The sequence below is a fragment of the Nomia melanderi genome, chromosome 7 (assembly GCF_051020985.1).
Source record: "Nomia melanderi isolate GNS246 chromosome 7, iyNomMela1, whole genome shotgun sequence".
Lineage (NCBI taxonomy): Eukaryota > Metazoa > Arthropoda > Insecta > Hymenoptera > Halictidae > Nomia > Nomia melanderi.
Window position 1 is genome coordinate 418,944 of NC_135005.1, and position 26,967 is coordinate 445,910.

General features: G+C 35.7%; 2 protein-coding genes across 4 annotated transcripts in view; one reads left to right on the forward strand and one right to left on the reverse strand.

The window, feature by feature from the left end:
• The window catches only part of Rgk3 (Rad, Gem/Kir family member 3), a 143,092-nt gene that overhangs the window by 41,452 nt on the left and 74,673 nt on the right, over positions 1 to 26,967 (forward strand). The gene's annotated exons all lie outside the window — the stretch shown is intronic.
• Positions 1 to 26,967, reverse strand: part of LOC116424216 (uncharacterized) — a 185,951-nt gene that overhangs the window by 29,320 nt on the left and 129,664 nt on the right. Inside the window, exons 4-5 of one of the 3 annotated variants that reach the window (XR_012999026.1) lie at positions 14,107 to 14,388; positions 13,851 to 13,997 (exon numbers count right to left, since the gene is read on the reverse strand). The exons of 1 other annotated variant lie outside the window; for it this stretch is intronic. The gene's annotated coding sequence lies outside the window, so the exon portion shown is untranslated. Of the gene's footprint in view, positions 1 to 13,850; positions 13,998 to 14,106; positions 14,389 to 26,967 lie in introns of those variants that run through there. One more of the 3 variants, XR_012999027.1, reaches the window with a different exon arrangement.

Sequence of the window (26,967 nt, forward strand, 5' to 3'; positions counted from 1 at the left end):
ACAGCATTCTAAAACTTCATTACACCCTAAAAGTGTCTTTTAACGTTGGTAATTCGCTGCATCATTTACACGAGCTATAAAAGGTTTTGTAATTGCATTTTCTTATTCCACTATTTTGTATAATAAATTGATATTTCAGCTTTTAGCCGGCAAATTTAATTATTTCGTAACGCGATCGTGGTTGAAATATAATTAATATTGAATTGGCAAAGGTTGATCGATGTGTAGCTGCATTTCCGTGTCGGGATTTAAACGATGTCTGTCAATCAATGATATAACAATTTGTCGACGTCGCCACGTGGCAGAAAATATAATGCGTATACAGGTGTATTTTATGGCGTAAACAATCTGCTGAAATTGCCGGCCATGCTTTTTATTTATAAACTACACCGGTACTGTTCATGTACTTATTAATAGCGCCCCCTATTTTTCTGTCTACGTAGTAATTAGTTATATTTGCTTTGGTGTCCGATCATCCATTATACGAAAACCCCAACGTTCTATTGTTCGAACAAAGTATTAAGTAGCAACAAATGGATCGATTAAACGGATTCCAATAATTAATAACTCCGCACAGAATTCTACATATTTGCATATACTACAACTCAAAAGTTTGGGATCATTTGTATATTGAAATGAAAAATATTTAACTCTTTTTATAAATATGAATTATGTTATATTAAAGAGTGAAGTTATATCTTTTATGAATATTCCGAGTTCACACATCCAAGTTAATACATTGCAATTATTATTTTAAGTTATTACATTGGAGTGTATTGTATAACAGTTGTAGATCTACCTTCGTTTCCACTTAATAAGGATTCCATCATAAAATTGAATTATCTAAAGAGGAAATGAAGTATTTCAGCTCTCAAGGTGCAATACAATAATTTCAATCAGGAAAATCCTATAATCCCTAAAAACCGCAGGAGCTGTACGAATGAGAAAAAAGCAATGAAACATCATTGTTCGTTCAAGCAAAAGGAACAAGCAAAAAATATTACAGGTAAATATTTAATCAACTTAATAACGATAAAACATAAGCAAATATTTATTTATTATTTTATTCTCATTCACAAAATACGAAATATTAGAAGTGCACTTACACTCATAACCGACCTGCATATTGAAATATTATAGTAATCTTCATAATACTATTAATTAATACTATAATTAATAAATTAATAAACTTTTGGGCCAGAAGAATTGATTGTTCTATTAATTAAAATTACCCGCATGTGAATATCTTTGCCTTTTTATCAATTTAGAACTTAATAAAAATAAAATAATGAAAAGATTAAATAAGTAAGCAAACAATGAATTATAAAAAAAACTTCTATCGTATTTCTAATGCATAGGAAAGTGAAGTTGTGAAATGTAAATAGGTACTTATTTATTATGTTAATAAAATATAAACATTCTTGCTTATTTTACTGATTGAGCCGGCTTTAAATAAATAATAGAAATCTCTATGAAGGTGACAACTATCAATCAAGTTTGAACAATAAATAGATTTGAATAAGTATAATACATTTAGAGTTTTACTATATATCTGATAGAAGGAACGATTGCTTGCCAATTCTATACTTTCGTATAGAATCGGTGTAATACGCAGAAAAAAATTTCAATTGATAATTTTTAAAAAATCACAACTTCTCGAAGTACTCTTCTATATTTACAGTCCTTTCAAATTATTTGTTGAATTATGTAGTAATACTCAATTGATTCTTCTAAGGAATATTCTGTTCTATTCCATTAGACTCGTGTTTGCTGTATAACGTTTATTATACTAAGTATATTACAGCAACATTACAAACTAATAGAATTTCGGTAGATCCTAAGAAGACAATGTATCGTTCGTAAATCGCGATGTGCTAGATGTTGGTCCGAAGACGGTTCGGTGAAATTTGCCGTGTGAAATGAATCTATAAGGAAAATTTGGAAAAGAAGGGAAATTATCGAGTAGGAGGTCAGGCTGTATTACAGATAAATAACTGGCTCCGGAGGTCTGAGTAGATAATTATCTACTCAATGATGGTTGAAGAAATGTTGGTAGGACTTCGGGTGTTGTTTGTAGGAATTCGCTCTATGACTAATACTTAATTTAGAATGATACTAGGTATGGTGAGTAAATGCGTTGGCATACAATAGTAAATATAATAAAAAACAATTTCGGTTTTTATTTAAACTTTCGATTAACTTAGTATTACATTCAAGTCCATGTATTATCAAATCTGTCCTTGAAGGAGTAAAGAAAAAGGCAGCATGATTCGCGTGATTGAATGCGCGACCCATGGTAATGAAATTTAATAAAAGGGACTCGCACGGCGTCTAAAATAGATCTCTTTTTAAAAATAAATGCCGGGCCCAGCGATCTTCGTTAAAGAAATATCCGTATTTACCGACAACGATGGGCTGCCACCTTGCCGCACGGAAAATTATTAATTACAAGCTTGGGTAACCGAGTGAAATAAATGAAAATCTCTCCCAGGGTTCAGCGAGCATTTTCTCGAACGGTACCGCTCGCCCGCGTCACTCGTATCTGAACCACTATAGCATATCTGTACGTGTCAGTTCCACTTAACCAGTGCAACCTATAACGAATATAGCGGCTACTGTGTTACAAAGTAATGTTTTTCTGAATGTGATACTATACTCCAGTTTCTTCGTTACTAATGTAGGAGGTTTTGGTCGGAGGGAGATCGATAAATTTCGCAATACACTTAAAGTTAATGACAACAATAGCAATAACAGTTTATCAACAAGGAAACAACAAAAAGACTATAACAATTAGACAATAACAAGACAAAACAAAGGAATAACATTACACTGTCTCGCTTGCTATCTCGCACGAAAAATCAGCCCGCTCGCGCATTTCCACTCGCTCTTAAGGCTGCTTTCACACTAAGATTCATAAATCGCGATTCACGTCGATTTCGAGCTCGATACAATCCGAGGTTCGAAAATCTTAGTAGTAGTAACCCCCGCTGTGTGATCAGTGAAGTGCATAGAGCGATACGTAAAGGGCTCAATACACGGTGAAACATGCGACGATGCAAATGGCGACTCCTAGGTTTCAGAATGCCAGTTGCGGTGTGTGTAGGGCGGAGTCAGTAAATCGGCAGCCGCGGTTATTAGCATCGATGCTGGAGTTAGACTCCTGCATTAGTTGATAAAGGAAAGGCGGTTTAGAAAAAGGTTAATGATAAAAATTGGCCGATTTTGAACCTTTTTACTAATAAAAATTTGTTGCACGACAGTATTCTCTATGCCTTATGGCATTGAACATGCATAATTATTTACTTTGTAGATGGTGTGACAATTATAAAAAATAGGCGTGAACGTTGGAGTAGTTGTCCTTAGTAAAACTCGGCAATTAAATCATTATCTTTTTAAAATCAAAATTATTGAATGCAATAAAATTTGTTTTTAAAGTATTAAATTCATTATTTTCATATTCGCCTACTATATCAGGTATTGTTTAAATAAAATATTTACGAAAAAATGTGTAATAATAGTAAAAAAAAACATTAGCCAATAAGAGGCTTGATGCTGCGGTAGGATTCGTGAAACCTAGGAGTTATAGTTTGTTTCAACAGTGTGGAGTATCAATGGTGTATGAGACCCTTGTCGGGCGACACGAATTGCGATTCAGAGGAATCGCAGTGTGAAAGCAGCCTAACGCAAAGTCCTATTCAGTCTTTCTTTCTTACACTTGCATCCTTCTGGCTCGCATTCCTCCCACTCGCACCCTGATCTTCCATTCATAGCCAAGATTCACGCGGTTACGTACATGTTGCGTTTTTACGCCTCATTCTGACTCATTCGGTCTGTAACACTCTCCGTTTGCGCTTCTCCAGGCATTCGATTTTTCCACAACGTGAGTAAATACCCTAACATCAAAACATACCGACGTCACCTAGTTGCGGGGCGACACCAACCACCAACACGAACAATCGCCCATTCAGACCAAGTTTTCTCAAATGCGGCACTCCAATTTTCCGCAATAAACCAGCGACATCCCGTCGCAAGACGACGTCGGTTACGTGCACACGTCATCCAACCATTCATATCCACAATACTAATAATGGAGTAGCTGGTTGTATACGTACATTGTAAACCCTCCAGGGGCCGCATGGCGATTGTTATATCGGGAATCGGCGTTCCTAGAGTATCCGAGCTGGACCAACCAAGCCCTGGCATTGGCGAAATACTTGATATGGAAGGTATCGCTTATTCTTGTAAGATGAGAGGTTCGTTATGCGACCGGGTCATGTTGCGACGAACCGGCAGGGTATATTTAGGAAATAGAGTGACTGCGTTTAGAAAATCTTAAGTGGCTGAAAGAATGCAAGGAAGAGTGTTTCGAACGGAGCGACTGGATCGTGAGAAAAGCGTGTACGTGACCGCGTGAATTTTGGCTATGGACGGAAGGTGAGAGTGAGGAGGGTGCAAGTGGAAGAAAGAAAGAACGAATGGGGCGTGCTTTAAAAGCAAGTGGGAATGCGTGGGCGCGAGACTTTGGCGTGCAATTAGCGAGCGAATGGTTGGGTGTGCGTTTCGGGAAGAGAATCAACAGCGGGCGTTTGGATATCAGTCGAAATATATTCAATACTATAACCAGCGAAAGTGTTATTAGAGAATCAATTTTCCCGTTACCCGAAGACTCATCTTTACAAATTTTGGGAACTCGTTTGGGATAGTAGTATCCTACAAATTGAAGACTCGTCCGGAATTTTATCCTACATTCTTATGTACGAAATCGAACAGGTCCCACCAATAGACCCTGCGATAATTGGTGATACGGGGTCCAGGTGTCTGACGGTTTCAACCACTTTCGGACATTGGCATTGGCTTCGTAGTGGCAGTGGATTAACTCTTTGGGGTTAGGTGGGTTAAAAACTGTCTCGCCCTTTGATTAGCTTGTTATGAATAGTGGGATATATTTTAACCCACCTCGAAAAGTTGTAGTTACTGTTAGTCACGTAGTTCAATATTTTATTGAAGGTTTTTTTATCCAGTTGGCAATACTGTGAACTAAATAAATGCGTAAATAAGTGAAAGCAAAAATGTATACACGTCAAAACGCATTAGTAAGTTGTCAAAACTGTTGTGATTAAGGTTGGCGAATTGTGTGGTGTTGTGAATTCTGTGCAGCTTGTGTTGTTTTCTTATTTAAAATCGTGTGCCTCAAAAAGTTAAAGCCCGCATGCTGGGCTAGGAACCTTTCGAAGGTCTCGGCGCGTGAGTAGCGTCCCGTCTGCTGCTGAACCAGACAGGAAATCTGGTAGAGTTTTAGAAAGTGAGCTCGACGCTACCAACAGTCTACTTCCACGGGACTCGTCGTTCCCAGGAGGCAAGGCTGGTAAGGTTTCGGCCTCGGCTGTTTGACCCTGATTCCAACTCCGCGCCCGTAGAGTCCTTCTAAGGTAGGCCTTTACGACAGAAACTCAAAAGTATAACCATATGAGTACCAAAGGTTTTTAAAAAAACATGGTCGAAAAAAGTCGAACAGCGCAATAACGCTTTCTGAATGGGATGCGAGAAGATCCAAGCGGCGCGATAGCGCTCCTTTTATTTCATCTCGAGGAAAGCTAAGCAGCGCGACAGCGCTTGTCTTAATCTAAGTTAACACTATTATATACATATATTAATTTATAATAGGTAACAACGAAATAGAAAATGTATTACTTGGATTACGTATATACGAAAAAAGTATATCTTGTATATAAATCGTCATAATATGCATTATTGGTCAATAGAAAATCCACGGTGGCTGCGAGAAGTGGATAAACAAAGACCTTGGTCTGTAAACGTTTGGTGAGGACTTCTTAACTGTAAAATAATTGCTCCTTATTTTATCGAAGGCACATTAAACACTTCGAGATATAAAGACATTTTAACGGAAATTTGGCACACCTGCTGGAAGATATTCCGCTTCACATACGGCAAACTATGTGGTTCCAACAAGATGGATACCCTGCTCATTCTGCACGGATAATTACTCAATTTCTCAACGTGACATTCGAAGATCGTTGGATTGGTTGTGCAGGAAATCATAAATGGCCCGCATGTTCTCCAGATTTAACACCACTGGACTTCTGTTTGTGGGGAAAATTAAAGCATCAAGTGTATAATGAAATACCAGCAACCGAAGAAGATATGAAAGAGCGTATAAGAAGAGCTTGTGCCGCGATAAACCCAACTGAAATTCAACATGCCGTATTATCCGTCAAGCAACACTTCAGAGCATGTATCAATGTTCAAGGTCATCATTTTGAACACTTTTATTAGTCGTGTATTACTATTAGATAAATAAATCAACGGTGCTTGACCATTTCCTCAAAGTAAATTATTTTCCATCATAATTGGCTTAACCCAGACCACGAATGATCTTTCTAATAGGTCATTGTATTCGTTTTGAAATACTCTCTCAGAATGTAATTAAAAAAATATACCGTCCCATTAAAAAAAAAACAGATGACCTTTATATCTTCTTGACGCCTCCACCTATAAAAAAACTGGTAATTTCGGATTGTGGGTAGTAAGGTGCGAAATGACTGACTAGTTTTAACGAAAACTCTTATTTATTACTCAACACTTATAAGATACGCGGAAAGATTTCCGTCTGACCTAGCGCCAGAACAAATGGACGTGGAGTGAGATGTGGCTATCACGGCGGCTTCCATTTAACATCGCTTCACCCCCACATCTTTGTCCGCAGACAAAGATATGGGGTACATGGAAATTCCCATGATTTCGTTCGGAAAAGGAATGTTTTCCCCCACGTGCGGAGCTAGGTAGTTTGTTTGTTTCTTCGCCCGTTTTAGGGCTCGACAATTTAATGCACCCGCACGGGTCTGCAACGCTGATGTTTGCTTACCCGTGCTACCTGGGCTAGAGCATCCGCATGGCAAGAAAACCTTTCCTGTGTCCCGTTATGCCGTCACAGTACCCCCTTACCAGTGATAACGATAATTGGGTAAAATTTTCGAGGAATGCGCTGTACATAAAATTTCTTAATAGTAATACGTACTTATTCTCAATTTGTATAAACAATAATTAGTAGTACTATTGTACTCTCTCTCACTACATATGTATATATGCTGCTAGTGACTTGTAGAAGCAATGTCTATAGTTACATTAACTTAACAAATCTATTACGCATAAACTAAATATCGTTAGCCATAGTTAGTCGGTTTAGTCGGGCTGGAAAATTAATTGAACCGGACTTGTAAACGGTCCGGACGGCGGATTTCCCGACCGGATCGTGTTTTAAGTGAATTTCCACTTTTTTCGCTATACTCTTGTGAATCCTTATTGATTTCAGGAGCCACAGGAGTTTCTCTTTTATTTCCGTCATCGGCTAATACGAAAGCTGGCTTTAATCGGTCAATGGAGACAGTCGTGTCCTTACCATTCCAGTCTATTACGAAAGTTTTGTTGCCCCGGTTTTTTACTAAGAAGAGCCCCTCATATGGAAGTTGTAGGGAACCTTTTGCCGCGTCGCGCCTCAAAAATACATACGGTGACGTCGAAAGTTCTTTGAATATAAATGTCCGTTTCGTACCGTGATGTGACGCTGAAGTTGGTATGATGTTTTTTATTCGTCACCGGAGTTTATTAACGAAATCTGAATTTCCTTCGTTTCCGGTCGAAACAAAAAATTCACCACGTAAGCGTAGACCTGCACCAAAAGTCATTTCCGCGGCTGTTGTTCCTAAATCTTCTTTAATGGCTGTGCGTATACCGAGTAATATTATTGGTAAAATTTCGATCCAATCCTCAGTTTCATGGCACTTTATTGCGGCTTTGAGTTGCCTATGCAACCGTTCCATCATGCCGTTAGCCTGAGGATGGTAAGCAGTCGTTCTGAAGTGAGTCGCGCCTACTAAACGAGCTAGTTCGTTAAATAGATTGGACTCAAACTGGCGTCCCTGATCTGTTGTTATTCTCAAGGGAACCCCATAACGAGCAATCCACGTGCTTATAAAAACTCTCGTGACTGTTTCCGCATCGATTTCTGCAATTGGGACTGCTTCCGGCCAACGGGAAAACCTGTCTATACACGTTAGACAGTATTTATGCCCTCGAGATACCGGTAAAGGCCCCACGATATCAATGTGCACATGCTCAAACCTACTATTCGGACTTATGTACTTTCCCACTGGAGTTACTGCATGTCTTGAGATTTTCGACCGTTGGCATGGGATGCAATTTCGAGCCCACTCTCTACAATCTCTATTGACCGATGGTTCACCATACGAATCGTTCGGTAATTAATTTTTGCGTTGCTCGAATTCCTGGGTGGGATAATCCGTGCAACGAGTCGAAAACGGTTCTCCTTAATGCTACGGGTACATACGTTCTGACGGAATTACTGGCTACGTCGCAATACAGGTAAACGTTGAATACTGGAAAATGAACTCTCCTAAGTTTTAAGCTAGTTTTAATCGTTATTAACTTGATGTTGTAAAACTGCACCGATCGCATAATCCGACGCGTCTACAGTGATGTTCAGAGGTGCGTTGGGCGCGGGCTGGTTCAATAGCGTAGCATGCATTAGGCTAGTTTTAATGGTCGCAAAAGCCTTCTCTGCTGTCTCGTTCCATGACACCGGCGCGATTCCCTTTTTCGAACCTTTAAGCAGGTCGCTTAGCGGAATCATATGCTTGGCGGCTCCAGGTACAAAACGACGGTAAAAATTAACCATACCTAGGAAACGCCTAAGCTGTTTGACGATTAACGGCTTCGCGAAATTTTGTATTGCCTCTACACGCTCGGCTACAGGCTTAATACCCTCGGAATTTACCGTGTATCCGAGAAATTCTATTTGCCTAACGCCGAACACGCATTTCGCAGGATTTATAACCACTCCGTATTGGTTTAGACGATTAAAAAGAATTTTTAAATGCTCTAAATGTTCTCCCTCATTATTTGAGGCTATGAAAAAGTCGTCAATGAATGCGTATACAAAATCTAAACCGCGAATGATTTCATCGACGAATCGCTGACACGTTTGGCTCGAGTTTCGAAGACCAAACGGAGTAAACAAGAATTCGAATAAACCGAACGGAGTGGTTATAGCCGTTTTTTCGATGTCCGCAGGAGCGACAGGGATTTGGTTATAGGCTCGAATCAGGCCTATTTTGGAGAAAATCTTCTTACCATAAAGCGCGTGCGTGAAGTTTTCGATATGGGGTGGTGAATACCTGTCGGGGACTGTTCGGCTAGCTGCTTAGAGACGATCCGGCACTAGCCGACGGGGCTTGCTGAAGGTCGGAGGTCCAGGCGTCGTCTTGATATGGTGCTCCACGTTGTGCTTTACAAGCTCCCGCTTAAATACAGCAGGTCTCGTCAGGTCTGGATATTCGGCGAGAAGCTGCTGATATATGGAGTCTCCATACGTCGTTTTTACTGACGCGATATTTCCACTGACCGACCGACCAATCACGAAAAGGGTAGTTGTCGCATCCATTAACCGTCGATTGCGAGGGTCGACAAGTAAATTGCAATGCGACAAAAAGTCCATTCCGATGATCGGTATATATCCACGTCGGCAATGATGAACCGCCAAGCAAAATCGCGACGAAGTGAAAGGTTAAGGTTCACTGCCAGAGACCCATACGTATTTATCGGGGAGCCGTTTGCAGTAAAAAGATAATACTCGCTCTTTTTCGATCGGCTTCCTACCTTTGCCCGGGGGTAAACGCAGACGTCGGCACCCGTGTCCACTAGAAATTGGACTTACATCGCCTTATCCGTCACAAAAATGCGGCCAGTTCGAGTATCGCCGCAGTCGGCGGCGTTGACTGACAGTCCGGTTAGCTTTCCGGCGTCTTCTGCTGGTTCCAGGCGCACGGAGTTACGCATCGTGTTGCCTTGTCTCCGTACTTGAAGTGGTACCAGCACAACCGTTTCGTTCGGTCGCGGGCTGGACTGCGCGAATTACTTCGTGCGTGCGAACTCGATCTCCTCGTTCGTTGAGGCTGTCGCGTCTCCCTCATGATCGCGTTCATTTGCAATCTCATTTCTTTCATTTCAGCACACAGCTGCTCAATGACACGCGTCTTCGTAGGAATAGCTGCTTTGTCGTGCCAAATTTCGGTATACTGACAGACGCACATGAGTCTTTCCCAAATTCCATTGCTGAATCCGTAGCCATCGTAACGTAAAAAAAACTGGATGTACCGCACAATGCAATAGAGCTAACTCAATTTTAATCAGTCCCACACTAACTACCTCGTTTTCCGCGCACAATATCACGTCGGGGTCACCAATGTGGGTAGTAGGGTGCGAAATGACTAATTAGTTTTAACGAAAACTCTTATTTATTACTCAACACTTATAAGATTCGCGGACAAATTTCCGTCTGACCTAGCGCCAGAACGAATGGACGTGGAGTGAGATGTGGCTATCACGGCGGCTTCCATTTAACATCGCTTCACCCCCACATCTTTGTCCGCAGACAAAGATATGGGGTGCATGGAAATTCCCATGATTTCGTTCGGAAAAGGAAGGTTTTCCCCCACGTGCGGAGCTAGGTAGTTTGTTTGTTTCTTCGCGCGTTTTAGGGCTCGACAATTTAACGCACCCGCACGGGTCTGCAACGCTGATGTTTGAAGAAAACCTTTCCTGTGTCCGGTTATGCCGCTACACGGATGATCAGCCCCTCGATACCAAATAATTTTGGCCTGATGCATTTTTTCCTATCACCAATAGCAGCCACGTTATTTAGGTGGCCGGTATTAAGTGCCTCATCCTGTATACGAAAAGTTGAGCGCGTTTCGTCACATTGTGAGTGCTCCGTCAGTTGTTCGTATCGTTCAAATGCGCTGGGTTTGTGCGACATGAAATTTGAATATATGATAAAAAAAATGCTATGAATTGTATTGTTCATAGAACCAATACGTATTTACGTATTGATTCACTTAATTCACATCACTATTTGTTGCCGAAAAATTCTTACACGAACGATGTAGCGAAGCTGAAGCTCATTGAAAAAATTCAATTAATAATCTGTGATTCTAAAAATTTTGCTCGATAACAATGTAGTAATTTTTTAATGTTGTGTAAGAGTATACATTAATTATGTTTAAAAATTGAGGGTGATCCTGTCGATGTAATGCGTCCATGTTGATTTTGATAATTTTGAAATATGTTATTCGGGACATAACTTTGAGAAACTTTTTCCTTTATAGATTGTTCACGGAAAGTTTTAGTTTTCGAGATATTCGCGAAAACATTTGCTACCACTACACTGAATTTTATATTCATGAGCGCGCCGGTGAATCGGCCACAAGCATATCCGCACGGACGATTATCTCGGAAACTAAAGCCTTCCGTGAGCAACATATAAAGAACAAAGTTGTTCAAAATCATGTCTCCAACAACATATTTTAAAATCATCAAAATCGGTGCAGGCGCAGCACATTAAGAGGTTGACCAAAATGAGATTTCAGTACATGTCGTATTCAGTGTACATTTTGTCTGTCCCAACCATTTTTCCAGTACTTTCGGTGATTGTAGAAAAAAATATTTTAATCATAAGTTAATCAGTTTCAAACGGGTTATAACTAGCAATAAGAAAAACTCCGAAATATGTTTTTTTCAACAGAATTTCAAGGTGACCTTGACTCTTTTAGATGACATAACATGTTTTAGATAGCATAGTTTTGTAATCGCCATTAAAACGGATTCAATGACGTACTATGGAATGACTGTGCGATAACCTTTATTTCCGAAATTTTGTCTTAAACAAGGTCAAATAACCGGTTTTATAATTTCATTAAAAATTCTGCGTTTTCTTTCGTTCATTTAACTCTATATCAATTCCTATATTTTTGTTTCTATTTCAGCTAAGAAACATTTGACATCAAACTTGTTTACCATTATTTTGTAGTTATGTATTTGACTGGTTACGGTAAGAATAGGTATATACTGTAGGGATCTCACGTTAGCCAAGCTGGCCTGTGGCTCAAAAGTGAAGAAGGGCAAGGGAACTCGCTCACACGCTCTACTTCAGCTCGTGGTTCGGCCAATAACGAGGACGCACTATAGGCACGTTTGCCGTTTTAGCCGGCTAAAAGTCACTTACTAAAATTGCACCTAAATTGAAAATTTTCTCTTCCCTAAGATAGTTCAATGTATGAAGAATAACATACCAATAGCATTTTTTTATCCGTTTATTCATAAGCTCCTGGACTTTGTTAAATGTTCGGAGTTTTCGTTACTCTCGATTTGCTCTTTTCATTCTTCGAAACATTTTTGTGTTTTAAAAAAAATGTGTACATTTTTTATCAGGGTGAAAGCTTTACAGGTAAGTATATACTGCACTTTAAATAATACATGACTGTTTTATTATTCATCTTTCTTTAATTGTTTATATTTATGCATTGTGTGTAAGCAATGATAGTACTTATAAGTATAATGCTTCACGAACGATTCTGATATGGTGTACGGCGAGATCTGGCCTTGTTTCAAGCACTATCATATTTAGCAAAGATTTCTCTTTATTACAGAAAAAAAATCTTGCTCAAATTTGCCTCCCTTTTTTAAAGAATTTTTTCTGTACCGCATCCCAACCGAATTCTTCTATACTAAATATTTGTTGACCTATTATGTATTATGTAAGTGATTGTGATTTGTTAATTATTGTTAGTGACAGTGTAATATTACTCATTATATTATTATTATTGTTTTTTTTTACATTTATGATGTGTAATATAATTCACTCTATATAAATGTACAATTTTCTATCTAAATACATATGATTACAAATATTGACTATTTATTCATTTATTATATACTATATACTTTATTTTGTTTATATATAGTTATATAATTACATATCATTACATCGTACTATCATATTTTGTTGAAAACGTTCGATACATACTTCTCATAATTGTAATACTTCACATATTTAGCAAATGTTTGTGTTTATTGTACAAGAAGAATATTTTCCTCATATTTACCATCCCTCTTTTAAAGCGCTTTTTCTGTTTCACGACACGAATCGTTTGAGCACTTAGTCACGGCCGGATAATTATAATAATTAATATTTATTAGGCTACCATATAATATGTAATAGATTGTTATTTATTATATATTAGTACTTATCGCATTATTATTATTTATTACATGGTATATAATATAACACATTCTATATAAATATACAATTTTTTATATGTGTATATATAATTAACAATATGTAACATTAATTATTTAATTAATAATATTCTTTATAATTAAGTATCAATATGTATAATTATTTATATATAACAATATATTATCAAAAAAATTCAATATACAGTTGCTTTTAATTTTGGTCGGCTAAAACGCCAAACGTGCCCACAGAGGGTAGTCAGATTATCTTCCAAGTTCCTGCCATGTAAGCCTACCTTGGGACTGAGATTAAGTTCAGTGAGTTGAGGCTGTAGCTTTACCAGCGTTGCTCCCCGGGGATGACGAGTCCCATGGAAGTAGACTGTTGGTGACGCCGAATTCCTTTCAAAAATTTTACCAGATCTCCTGTCTGGTCCAGGAGCAGGTGGGACGCTGCTCACGCGCCGAGACCCTCGAAAGGTCTCTAGCCCAGCATGCGGGCTTACAACCACCACCACTACGAAGTCAACGCGAATGTCCGGACAGATCGCATTGCGTTGCCCGCGGGCACCCGGACCCCGTAGTAACAATCACTCACAAGTCAATTGGTTGGACCTGTTCGGCTTCTTACATACATGAATAAGCAGTGCCTGCCAGATCAAGGTGTCTCGTCCACACCAAGGGTTGATTAGACCCTAGCTCAGGCACTCTGGGATCGCCACTTCCCATAGCACGATCGCCACGTGACCCTTGGAGGGGCAAACATGCTCACAGTTGGACGTCCGAAACCAAGATCCCATAACGATCAAGCCGAGCGCTGTGAGCGGACGTCTCTCTCCTTGCCCCTCTTCAATTTTATGCCATAGGCCGACCTGCCTAACGTGGGACTCCTACAGTACAAAGTGCCGGTCTTGGTTAGTGTTAATTGGGCCGTATTTTTGTAATGAAAATTTTTACATGAATTATCATCGCTATTGCAAATTCTTCCACAAGACTTACAGCGTACTTTATATTATCAACAAGATGACTGTCCAGCTTATTATTCTCGTATTGTCAGTGTTTATTGAAATAAAACATTTTTGAAGGGCGTTGGTTAGGCACGCACTGTCCAATTTCTTTGCCTCCTCGTTCCTCTGACTTGTCTTCGTTAGATTTGTTTCTGCGGAAATATCCACAGGCGAAAGTTTATGATGAACCAATCCAAAATACATATCACATATTTACAGCAACGCAAGATCCACTTTTTTAAAAAGAAGTATTACATCATAATATTATCGATACCTAAAAAAAAATTAAAAATATTTATGAAAATAGATGTGCCTATATAAGAAGAATAGTTAAACTGGTTTCTGTACAAAATTCAGTACACCATTCAAGAAAATTGAGAATATTTGATAATTTTAACCGTTTGCGGTTCAACGTCGAATCTGACTCGATATAACATTTCCTTACAGCAGATCCAACGTCGAGTGTGGCTCGTCATAGTTTTTACATTTAAGAAGTATAATTACTTTAATCATTTCTGCACGTCAATTAATTGATTCATATTAGAAACAATCAAAAAGGTCTTTAATTGTTTTTCAGCTTATTTTATACTTCATCATGCTTATAATTTTATTAAAACTGAGAGAAAGTTCTTAGGTATACAATGAATTGATAAAAGTAAAAAATTAATTTGGACTGGACAACTGAAAATAAGAAAAATTAATTCGGACCAGAAAGGGTTAATGAGATCGGGTCATCTTAACTTCAGAGTCATCTCACCCGGGATTAGCGTGTACCCTCTATACAAGAAAAATACAAAAATGCTCATCTGAATAAGTAAGGTCCAGTTTTAAGAGATAGAGTTCCCTTGTTTCTACATCGAAAGTGTTAATACGTTTCCAATCAATAAGATTCAGTTACGAAAATGCATATTAATACATTTCCAATCATTACTGCATCGATAACAGAATTTCTCATAAAAATTGTAACGATGAGTTCCTGTAGTTACTTGTGACATCCAACGAACGATTAACGTCGGCTGATTGAAGTCACCTTCAGTAAGGAAGGTGTTAAGCAACTTCGCAACGCAATTTCCACGGGATTCATACTCATTGCAGCACGTTTAAAGCGTTCAAAGCGAATCAGCGTATACTTCGAAGCGTGTAACGCGGCACGATGCGAAACTACGTTTCGCAGTCATCGCTGTGATCAGGAAGAGCATGTTTGCACCTCGGTAAACTAATAATAGTGGAAAACCTCGTCGTCGAAGTAACGCTTCTACCTCGGGTGCAGAGAAACCTGTGCAAGGGAATTTTAACAGCTGTGTTTTTAATGCATATTTAATGATTCTCATATACTCAATTCATTATATGAAATGAAGATAACCTTATAAATCGCACACGCATTACATAGTTACGAATCGAAATCTAACACCAGAAGATATGCAGAGAAAATGGAAAGCTACAAGGTCATCTCATAAATTATGCAGCGTTTATATGCTTTTTTTATTATTAAAAATTAAGATGAACAAAAGTTTGTTTAATCTGAAATATACTCTCCTTCATTATCTTTAGATGATCGACTTATACGTTATAATTGGACTAAATAAAATCGTGTATGTCTTATATTTTTCCAATAAAAGAAATATAAAAAACTATATTGTTTATAGGATGACAATGTACGTATAACTTAATATTCGCGTGTGCGTGAAAGATAGTTAAGCAAAATCAAAGTTAGCGATAGGTAATTTCATTAAGATAACAAATCTTCGCCTTTTCAATTTAAGTGTCGTACTGCATTCGCATCATTCATGGCATACTGCGATTCGTCTGATACATTTCTGGAACAGTCACTCGGGATAAGGTGTTAGCGTGAACAAAGCCACTCGGTAGCTCGCAGCGACAAGTATTTCAATAGACGCCGCACGCTTTTGATAGATATTGCGTTCGAAGGACATTGAAAATACCTTTTCATGAGTTTGAGAGCAAGGGTTCATGATTGGTCGAATTTCGACGTATAGAGGTATTCTGTTGGCCCGATCTCGCGACCGGAATTTACAACGGCCACCGTTCAAAAATAAGCACTAAAACGTGATATTGGGAAACGTTTTCAGGGCGATTGAACACGTTTCCTATGTAATATTTATCCTAGACGAAGAGCCAGGACGCCGTTTTCTTTAATTCGCGGGCTAAGCACTTGAGAAACGTTACGCGAGGAAACTTTTTCGCGATGCACTTGAATCTTAATGTACACAACGGCCTGTTTCATTTATTAACTGAAACGTTAAAGTGCTGTAGAAGCTAGTGTCTATAAGTTTGAAAATGTTAGTTTAAATATGTGATTGATGTTGATTTATCAAAGAATAATAAAATAATGAAACAATAAACGAATAAAAAAGATTGAAAAAATAAGTTGAAACGGAACAGTATTTTAATTATTATTCACTTTCTATCAGAACATTGGTTACATAATTTATTTATACCGTTTTATATTAAAATATTATTCTTTCACTATTTGAAAGAGTTGCAAAATATAGTTTTTGCAACTATAATAATCGCTGTACACTTCAGACAACGTTGCTTCTCTAACGTATAACATACAAAACAAGTAAAAGTTATGAAATAGAACATTACTTATTAGATTGGATATTAAATTGATATCATTTTATTTGCATTTTTGTAATTTAAATATTAACTTATTATAATTGAATTATGGAACCATTTTATTAGCCGGTTAATAGTGAATTATTAATGGTGCAATATACAATGACATTAACTCCTCAATAATCGCGCGTGATTATGACGGTGGTCGCTGTGAAATGAAATAACTAATGAATAATAGAAAAGTGTGTGTACGTCCACCGTCATTTTCATGGTACAATTTACCATATTCGTCTTATAATTCTTGGAGTGTTCTGCACTATGCGGAAAGTACTGCAGGAGCGGATTCATAACACATAAATAACATAAAACGTTCATATAAATGTATGTCCAATACGACCTTCTTTCCAATTTAAAGCTTGTTCCGTGTTGCTACAAATCTCTGCGAACAAACTTATCATTGAATATCGATTTACTGGTTTTATTTGAAAAATTCGATGATCAAGAATTTCGTCGAATTTGCAAACAATTATACATAAAACAAAATAAAAATGGAATTCATGTTCATTCGAGAAACCGAATTAATGCATTTAACACGTTAAATGCCGCGCGACTTCATAGAGCAAAATACACAAAATGGAAAAAGTGTAATATTAAATTACTTAATTGAATTGCATTATTATTGTCGCATGTTCATATAACTGGATGTCACCACATTAAATAGCATTATTTATAATATAGAAACGTTTTTAAATAACCATCATTTAATTGGGCGAACTATGGTAATTCAATTTGGTTGGGAGTCACCGGTGACCCCCACAGCATTCAACGTGTTAAAATTTATTTAAAAAATTACATTGATCGAATTTAAGTGACACGACGATCAAAATGTTAAATGCTTTATGCGAACTTTTGATTTTTATCAATTATACGGAAGTGACGTATAATTGTATCCCCAGACGAAAGGTAAATTCAAAATGTTCTCTGCACGTAGATCCCTGAACACAGGGGTCGCTTGATATTTGTTTTCGCAGCGGACACGTTCTCCGAGCTTTTGTGAATTCTAGTGTGATCACAATGTGGTTGTCCATCCATGCGTAAACGCGTATCACTGCCAATGAATCCCAGACTTCAGTAATCAAAAGGTTCTGCGAATATCTGACTCAATGCTTCAACCCACGTTTATAACTTCTAAAGCTCGTATTTCTATTTGCAAGGGAAAAACGTATATTTGAACAAAATTTGAATTTTTCCCTAAATTTAAGTCTCTTCTCCAGAATAATATTCGACTATCATTCTTTGTTGGAAATGTATACGGTCTTCCATTTTCATCTATGAATGCAATTATTTCCGGTACTATTCGTTACTTAATAAGTATCTCGAATGCATTTTTTATGGGTTTTTAACATAGATAAGTTCATACTTATTTTATAGAAAATAACCTACTGTGTTGATTCATGTAAATAATGATCTATATATTGTGTAGATATGTACGAAAGGAATAATGGGGTGTTTATGGATTAAACTATGTATTTCACTGAATTATTAGATGAAAATAAGAAGATACGTGGGGATTACTATATATAGTTTCCCTTATTGCATTTTTTAAAAGATTCTGTAAGCGAATTCTCCATCTGCGGAATGAAATTCTGACTCGTTGTACGTTATAGCTTTAAATCTACACGAAATCTACATCACTGTATTGTTTAAGTTTACGCAAAAATACGAAACGTCATTCGAAAATTGATTTCTCATTTGAATATCATATATCCAAGTGAAACAATTTTTATTACAGATGTTGTAGATATAATAATTGTTAATACTTTTCTGAGATTACTGCAACTATTCGACATATACTTTTCGATATAGTAACTACATTGCAGTTTTTTATGCAAATTAACATTCTTAAGAATATAATTTCAAGAATAAAATTACAATAGAAAATGGATTTTCCTAACAAATATACAAAAATTCTCTATTTCAGATATTTTATACATTTCTTCATATCGTGTCCATTCTATACAATTTTATTTTCAAATCTATAAATGGATCAAAATTAATAGTTCAATTAACTAACTGAAAATTAGTTTTATAAATTTTTATAAATTTTTATCTTCGGAATTGAAATTCCATAACCGTCTTTCTCTGTCACACAGAGTCTTAAGAAAATTTCATTTTTAAAAGGGATCTGACTTGAAATTTCACTGAACTATACCAAATACGACAATATAGATATATTTTTATAATATTGAAACAATCAATTTTCTGATTGTTCTCATATGAACATACATTAACTGTAAATGAAAATACATTAGTAATAAATTTATGTTTTCCAACATGAAAAGTAAAATACAGAATGTTGCAGTTCTGCATGCGTCTGTAAATACCTATGTTATCTAAAGAGATAACACACCACGTAATGCAAAGTACGGGATTAAGTTATACTTGCTCTGCTGTTAATCTAACCATGATATTGTAGTAAATGTCACGTTTAATAGATTCTAATGGATTCATTACTTTTTGTTACGCTGCATTAACTCTTTTGTGCTATACCTTAGTATAGTAGTACTATTAGTTCTATTCCCAAGTGATAATAAATTTCAGTAACGTTTAACCTATTACTTATTAATTTTTACTAGGATGGTGATTTATAATCTTAGAATTATGTAAGATTAGATTAAAAAGAACTTCCATTACTTCGTTTCTCCTATTTTTAATGTAAATTTATTTCCCTTTTTTTTATAATTAATATAGTCTCGGAAACCACATTTTCCTGTAGAAAGTATTTGTACAGCCACAAAAACAAAAACAAATCTTCGTGAAATTGTAAATTATTAACTAATATTTGATAAATAATGAGTTTCTACATATTCTTGAAATTCTCCAGAATATGTATAGTGCAAATAAGAATTAGCTTTTAAATCACTTATTGATTTAACAAGAAAATAAAAGAAATCGATGAAAATGTAAGAGTAATAAGTACTGCGCCCCTTACGTTTTGAGTCAATCCATGAAGCTTAAAGTGCACAGGGGTAAAGGGAAACGTTCACTCATGGCGCTCGGCCCGGTAGTTATGGCAACAATCAATCTTCGTAATCAGTGTAAAAGTTTAACAAAAATTTCGAAAATTACAATTAGACCCCGACATTGACAGGTATGGATTAAGGAAGAAGCTGCAAAACAATAAAAAAATTGGACGTCCACGGAAAATTAACCAGTATACTGAACAGGTTATTAATCCTTTGTTGTATGATTTATTTCGACTCAGATGTTCCTGCTTACGGTACTTAATTTTTTGCAATTTTATAGATATAGTTATTGTGAAGGAAATTTTAGTATTACAAGTTCAATTTTTACTTGTCAAAATAAGAATATTATTTTGGTTACGATATGGCAGGTTTGTAAAGTAATGTAATCAACTGTTTAGTTCAGTTTTTTGTTGGTAAATTAATTTTTATTACGTATTTTTTGACGTAATTGTACGAATACTTATTGCTTTGATATTTCGTTTGATATCTTGCTTTTTCTGATTAATTTTACAAATTATTTAAACAGATAATTTTTGTTTACACTGTATCTGTTTTCTGGAAACTTCCAAAAATGTGTACAAACTCATTATTTACAAATATTAGTTACTAAAGAATGTAGTTGTCTTTGTATGAAAAAATTTTTTGAGAAAATAAAACTTGTAAATTAGTACAATATAGCTACAAGGGTTTCTTTTTGTTCAAAGAGAAAGAGTACGTAAAAAGTATGCGGTAAAATTTCTAAATTTAAAACCTCATTTAGCTTTAAAATTTATTGAACACGTATAAAAAAATTCCATCATTTTTACATTTCTTAATATTTACTTTTACAGTAATTATGTGTTGATTGTGTAATTTCTGTTTAATTAGGAGTTAATTGTATTTTATGCTATGCGAGATACTTATGTGAAATATTAGAAACATTCAATAAAATAGGTTCAATAATTTTATTCATTACAGTCTCTGTTTAAAATCTCTTATGTTACATTATTAATAGTATACTTTATCTTTTTATTTATTAAAATATACGAAGTTACTCCAATGCTTTAACTGGTATTGAAAATAAAGAAAAATGATTAACAAAGCAACACTCATTTTGCGGAGCTGAAAAAGTGCTCAAAATAAAAATTTTGATAAAATTGAAGCATAATAATATGAAATTATATACATACTTTTCAATTATTAACCTACTTCGTAGTACTAATTTCGAAAACTCTCCAAATATTGAAATGATTTACTGAAAGGTAGAAGTAAAGCTATACAACTGTAAGTTAATAGCATCGGAATAACATCATTTTTTAAATGAATTCTATTATCTCCAAAGGTACACTCCGCGACAAAACTATAAGACAGCCTATAAAATGGTACGTATTAGTACTGTACGAAGAAATTTGTTTGTCCTGCTAGTGGATTGTTAATGTTTACCTTAGAAGATGTTCTACTACGAAGTATTGGTACAGTTCTCCGAATACATGTAGGATCATAGAAATACCTCAGATATCCGTGACAAAACTATAAGGCAGATTATTTTTCTTATGTAAAAACCAAATACAAATTTCGTTATTATCTTTTATTAATAATGTGTGCTAGCTCCTTTGATTTTCACAACCTCTAAGTTCTTCTGGGGAGAGATTTATGTAGCTTTTCTTATCGTTTTCTGTTTAATAGTCCTCCATTTCTCTCGTATACACGTCTTGCAGTCTTCAATTCGTAGAGCTGCCGACATTTCGCGTATACATCATTGGCAAGGGTGTCCCAACAATTTTCGACAATTGAGGATATTTTTTTTCATTATAAATATCGATTATTTTCTGATGAAATTTCGGTAATACCATTTGCAATTTACACAAAGAAGAATCTTGCATCGCTTAAGGGTGAGAGCTATTTTATTTTTACGTCTCATATATTGATACATTCAAAATTGAATATTGAATTTTTGATTTTATAATTTTTGCAGTATTAACTCGAATGACGACTAAAAGTCGCCTCTCAAGTGTAAAGGGTTAAGTTGGGAGATCTAGCGGGCCATGGTAAAGTTTCCATTTTCTTTTCCTCGAAGTACCGTTTAGCTACACGGTCATAATGCACTGTTACATTATTCTGATGGAAAATCGATTTTTGTTTTACTGTTTGGATACCATATTGATCATACCGTCAGCTGGTCGTCGAGGATTTTCACATAACCATGACTATTCATTTTGCAGTTAATAAATTTGGATTCGGTCTTATCGTCACCCATTTGCTCCTTTTACAACATTATCTCCTCTTTTCGTAAGTCGTGAAAATAGTAATGTAAGCCGACGGGCCCGACTAAATTGAAATGTTTTTTCTTCTTGCCTGTCTATGCTGGCTAGTTAGGAGCGGTTTCTTTATTAGTTCACGCCGTTTAATATGTTCTACCTTTTATATGATTCTTTGAATATTGCGGGTGTTGGGATTTATTCCCGCTTCAGCTGCAACTTAACGTGCTGTGAGAGTAGGATTGGATGCCTATCGTAAAATGGTACGCCTCTCTCGCGATGTTGTTTCTTTTGGACGATCTTTAGGGTGTTCTCTTAAATAATTTCTTTTGTTCTTTAAATAATTGGATAATGCACAACGACTTTTTCCAATTAGTTTTGTCATTCTTTGGATTGGATAATTTTCGTTTCTTAAATCATCAATTAACTTAATTTCGGCTTCGGCTAATTTTTTACCTCGTAGCATTTTGAAAAATGTACAAAATATTGCAAGTAGATAGGAATTGTAATAACAAGCAAGAGGACTGACACATAAATTTCGATAAAAATTTACAGTCTCACTACTAAACAGCGACTGTCTTATAGCTTTGTCGCGAGTCATCAGAGGTATTTTTATAATGGTACGTGTATTCGGAGAACCGTAAGCCCAATACTTCGCAGAAGAACATCTCCCGAGATAAACAATAACGATTCACTGGCAGGAGAAACAAATCTCTTCGCGAGTACTGGTACATATGATTTTGCAGGGTGTCTTGTACTTTTGTCACGGAGTGTATATGGAATATCTGCATAGGGTAGTAATTTCCATATTCTATAAAAGGCTGCAGGATCCGACAGGAAAGTCAATTTTTTCAGAGGAAACGTATTCTGTCGAATCTGAACACGTTAGCTTTAACTGTTTAAAGACGAGAATAATTCCACTTGAATACTCTAGTTAAGAAAGGAAGGTAATATCCTGTAAATGAGTCAAGTGTTAGCCATGCCACAAGCGGCCTATACCTTTTTACCTTTTAAAGGGATCTTTCTCTATTATCATAAAATTGTCAACTTTAAATAATATAAATATTTTATGGTCATATTCTTACTTTCAGTGACAGTGAAAATAATGTAGACGTTTAATACAAATGAGACACCCTGTACAAGGTGTTCATAAACGCGTAGGACAGTTTTATAGGGTACTTTATACAGCGTCATAGTATAAGGGAAGTTTATATGCTGTCCTGTTTGCGGAGCGTGTGCAAAATCAAACCGCATCAAAGAGTGGTTCTCACTTTTTTACCTCAAATTACAATAATTTTACAGTTCAATAAAATAATTTGTTAATTTTAACAATTTTGGTCAATTATTCCATTTAGAGGGAAAGTTTATGAATAAAAATGAGGTATATTTATGACAGTAATTAAGTTCCTTGTGATTTTGTTACAAAAGCAATTTAAGACGAGGCAATAAAACATTAAATGGTGCAACAATAGCGCCGTTCCCTTTAATTCGTTTCTTCTTGAAAACAAAGCAAAGTTTATTCGAGCTGCTTTCAGCCACGTATTTTTACGATTCAGATAAGGAATGTCGTTCAATTACTGTGCCCATTTGGAAAACTAATTCTGCGAAGAGAATTGTTAATACTGCTAAAATTACTAATTACCAATTGAAAAAAGAGATATGCTAATTATGCTGAAGTATATAAGCTAAAATAAAATTGTAATTTGATTCATTATTTCTGGAATTTTTTCAATAAAATTTCAAATAAAAACGCATGAATTGACCGACCTTCGTGTGAAATCGTTGGATCAATACAATATAGTGACCTCTAAATCAGGGGAAATTGCTTCCGGGTGAAGTCGTTCATCAGAAGTCATGTGCACATGCTCGTTTTTTGAATGATTGAACATGAACAACGATGCTTCTAGCGATTATTTGAATGACAGCTCCGATCATTAGTGACTTTCCTTTTTTTTTATTGTCAATCCCTCCATTATCATAATTGAGACGTGCTGCTTGAATATCTGAATTTTAATGGGACAAACTCTCGGACAGCTGCTTCCTTTCGCGTGACACAAAAGAAAAACTCAGAAGCGAGAGATTACAGGAAGTTCTTTACTTGTTCAGAAAGAAAATAAAGTGGGAAGATAATGCAAAAAATATTCTAAAAATGGCTATGAATAAATTCATGGATAAATTGTTTTTCAAAAGGAGGAGGGTAGTTATCGATTAAAATTCAGAGTAAACGTGAGAGTTTCGATACTTCTAGAACCGAATTTCTCGAATTTCGTAAAAGGAAAAATCTTGAAACTCGTTTTATTACTGTACGTTTTCAATAAATATTTGTTTTGTAATATCCTGATGTGAATTTTCAATAATGATTGTCGCATGTTAAATCCGCGAACTTATCTTTTAATTTAAAGTTTAGTTTAAAAAATCTGTATTAATTAAAGACATCTAGTTTCTTTTTTTTAATTTGATCAATTTCTGTATTGTTCGGAATACAGTGTCAAAGGGATTTTGTGTCACTTGTAAAATTGTACCAAATATTTCGAAAATATATGTCACAATTATCATACTGTAATTCTATACCTTTCATTTGATAAAAAAGGATGCAAGCAAGTGTTCGCAAAATTCATTTTGACATTGAAAAAAACGTGGTTAAAATGTTTTATTTCTACGTGGAGGTCTATTCATTGCGGAAGTAAGTAGTTAACAAGAAACCATTGTTAAAAATGACAAGTTTGTTTGCGAAATGTTAAAGTTCTTATGGAAAAGTAAAGGGCCACGACGATATCCAATGTCCTTTTATATATACGTATGCTGGTTAGTCGAGATAGCGAGTGCAATAGCTATGGTGCAAAATGAGAAAATGTGACGCAATTTGTTTTCGAATGTGAATGGAGGATTCGATTGATAAAGAAAGTCCTATGGTGTCGCGTCCAATGACTAATCGTGTAACAGAAAAGGACACTGCATATCGCAGTTCCTTAGTCTCCCACAGGAACTTCAACAGCGATTTACAAGGAAATTATTCATTTTTCATACGTGATTCCTTTGAGACTATTTGCATCCGCAATGAGTAGAACACCATCTAGCAGTAAAAAACTATAACTCCTGTTTCCGAAGTTACGATAAATTTTACGAACACTTGCTTACATTTTTTTCCATCAAATGAAAGGTGTAGAATCACGCAGTGGCGGTCGTGACATATATTCTTAGAATACTATTATATGTACATTCTATAGCGGTTTAGAGAACTTGGGTTTATAACAAAATTTTTCAGTTAATTAAAGCAATAAAAAGTAGTGCAAATTGTCTCTCTAAATTACTTCTATTTAATCAGTTACGATTGTAGTAAATTATTTGTTACAATTATAAGTTGCCATAGCTAAAAAATGTGGTCACAGTTACAGCGAATAAAATCAACACTAAATTATCACTTTACGATGAATAGAAAAATTACAAAATGCTGGAACAAGTCTCCAGTACTGCTATTTTTAAATGTAAAGAATTCTCTAATTGCTATAATAAACCGCGGCGAAAAATGACTGACAAACATATTAATTTTAATAAGTGACAACTTGGAGAGTGCAAGTACTTGAAAACTTAATGGTACATAAAAATATGTATTAAAAATGCAAGTGTGTAAATATATTCAATTTAAAAAGAAAATTATAAATATTACTCTAAAAAGGTGCTTTAGAAGACCCTCTTAATTAACGTTCTGTTAGGCGCGCGAACCCTTGGAACTGCTTCCTCTACAGACACCACATTCCCATAGCAGGTCTTTATGTAGCACGCCTTTCCGTGCAGACTTTATCTTAATGTATCTCACGGAGGGCGGTGGTTTCAACTACTCCAAAGACTGTCTTGAAAGATAATGAAAGAAAATTATTCGCTGAACGTAACACCCTTCTCGCTCATAATTTTAGAATTTTCATACGGGCAATAATTTTATATACGATTATGACGTAAATAAATTCAGTTATAATCAATATATTTTTTTTAATATCAATTTTTGAAAGCAGATATTCTTTTTAGTCGCAATTGTACGAGATTACAGTGAATCATAAAATAATAAATTCGATAATATTCGATAAAAAATGACAACAAATTTATACTTGCAAACAAATTTATTCGTATTACAACTTCATACATACTATCCAATATTTGTATTGCTCAATCTATACATTCTTATCTTCCGAATTTTCCATGAATTGTACTTGTATGCCCATAAAAGTTAGATATCAATACGCTTCGAAACTTGAACGCAAGTATTATACGACGTTTCATGCTTAACGTATTGTAATTTGCAATTGAATGACTAAACGAGTTAAAACGTACTGCAGCAATTTCGGCTTAATGTTCCCTAAGTTCGATCCGCATCATGAACATTTTCCGGATAGCTAGGAGTCTGAGAAATACTGCTTGTTATCTCCTTTCGGTCTGCTTACTTCTCGAGTGCATCGAATACAAGAGTGAAACGCAGTGTATAGGAATAAACTATAGAGACAGGTTCGACGAATCCTTTACATACGAATTGTAAAATTGGATATATAAGTCAATTATAAATCATTAAGAATTTATGAATGATTCTAATATTTATATATCATAATTTATTAATAATCCGCTTTTATGTTAATATTTTCAAAAATTGTTATAAAAGGTACTGTGATTCTTCACTCGCTCGTAATTATTATTATTTATATTATTACACTTATATGTTTATATCTGTTCCGTCCGATGCGGAACAAAACGGCGAAAATCCTCGAAGGTTCGTTTATGATATGGACGTGCCAACAAATTTATTTTCGGGATTAGCTTTTTTCGAATTCAGTTTATTTATTTTAGTTACAAGGGGGCAATTTCACCCTGAACCATGATAAAATCATTTAGTTAATCCGCGCATGTCCAGACAATAGTTTTGGAATTTTTACTTCGTTCGTACAGACAACCGATCATATCATAAATTTCCAAGGCATCGGCAAATCTTCGAGGATCCCTCGCACAAGGCCATTGCCCTCACTT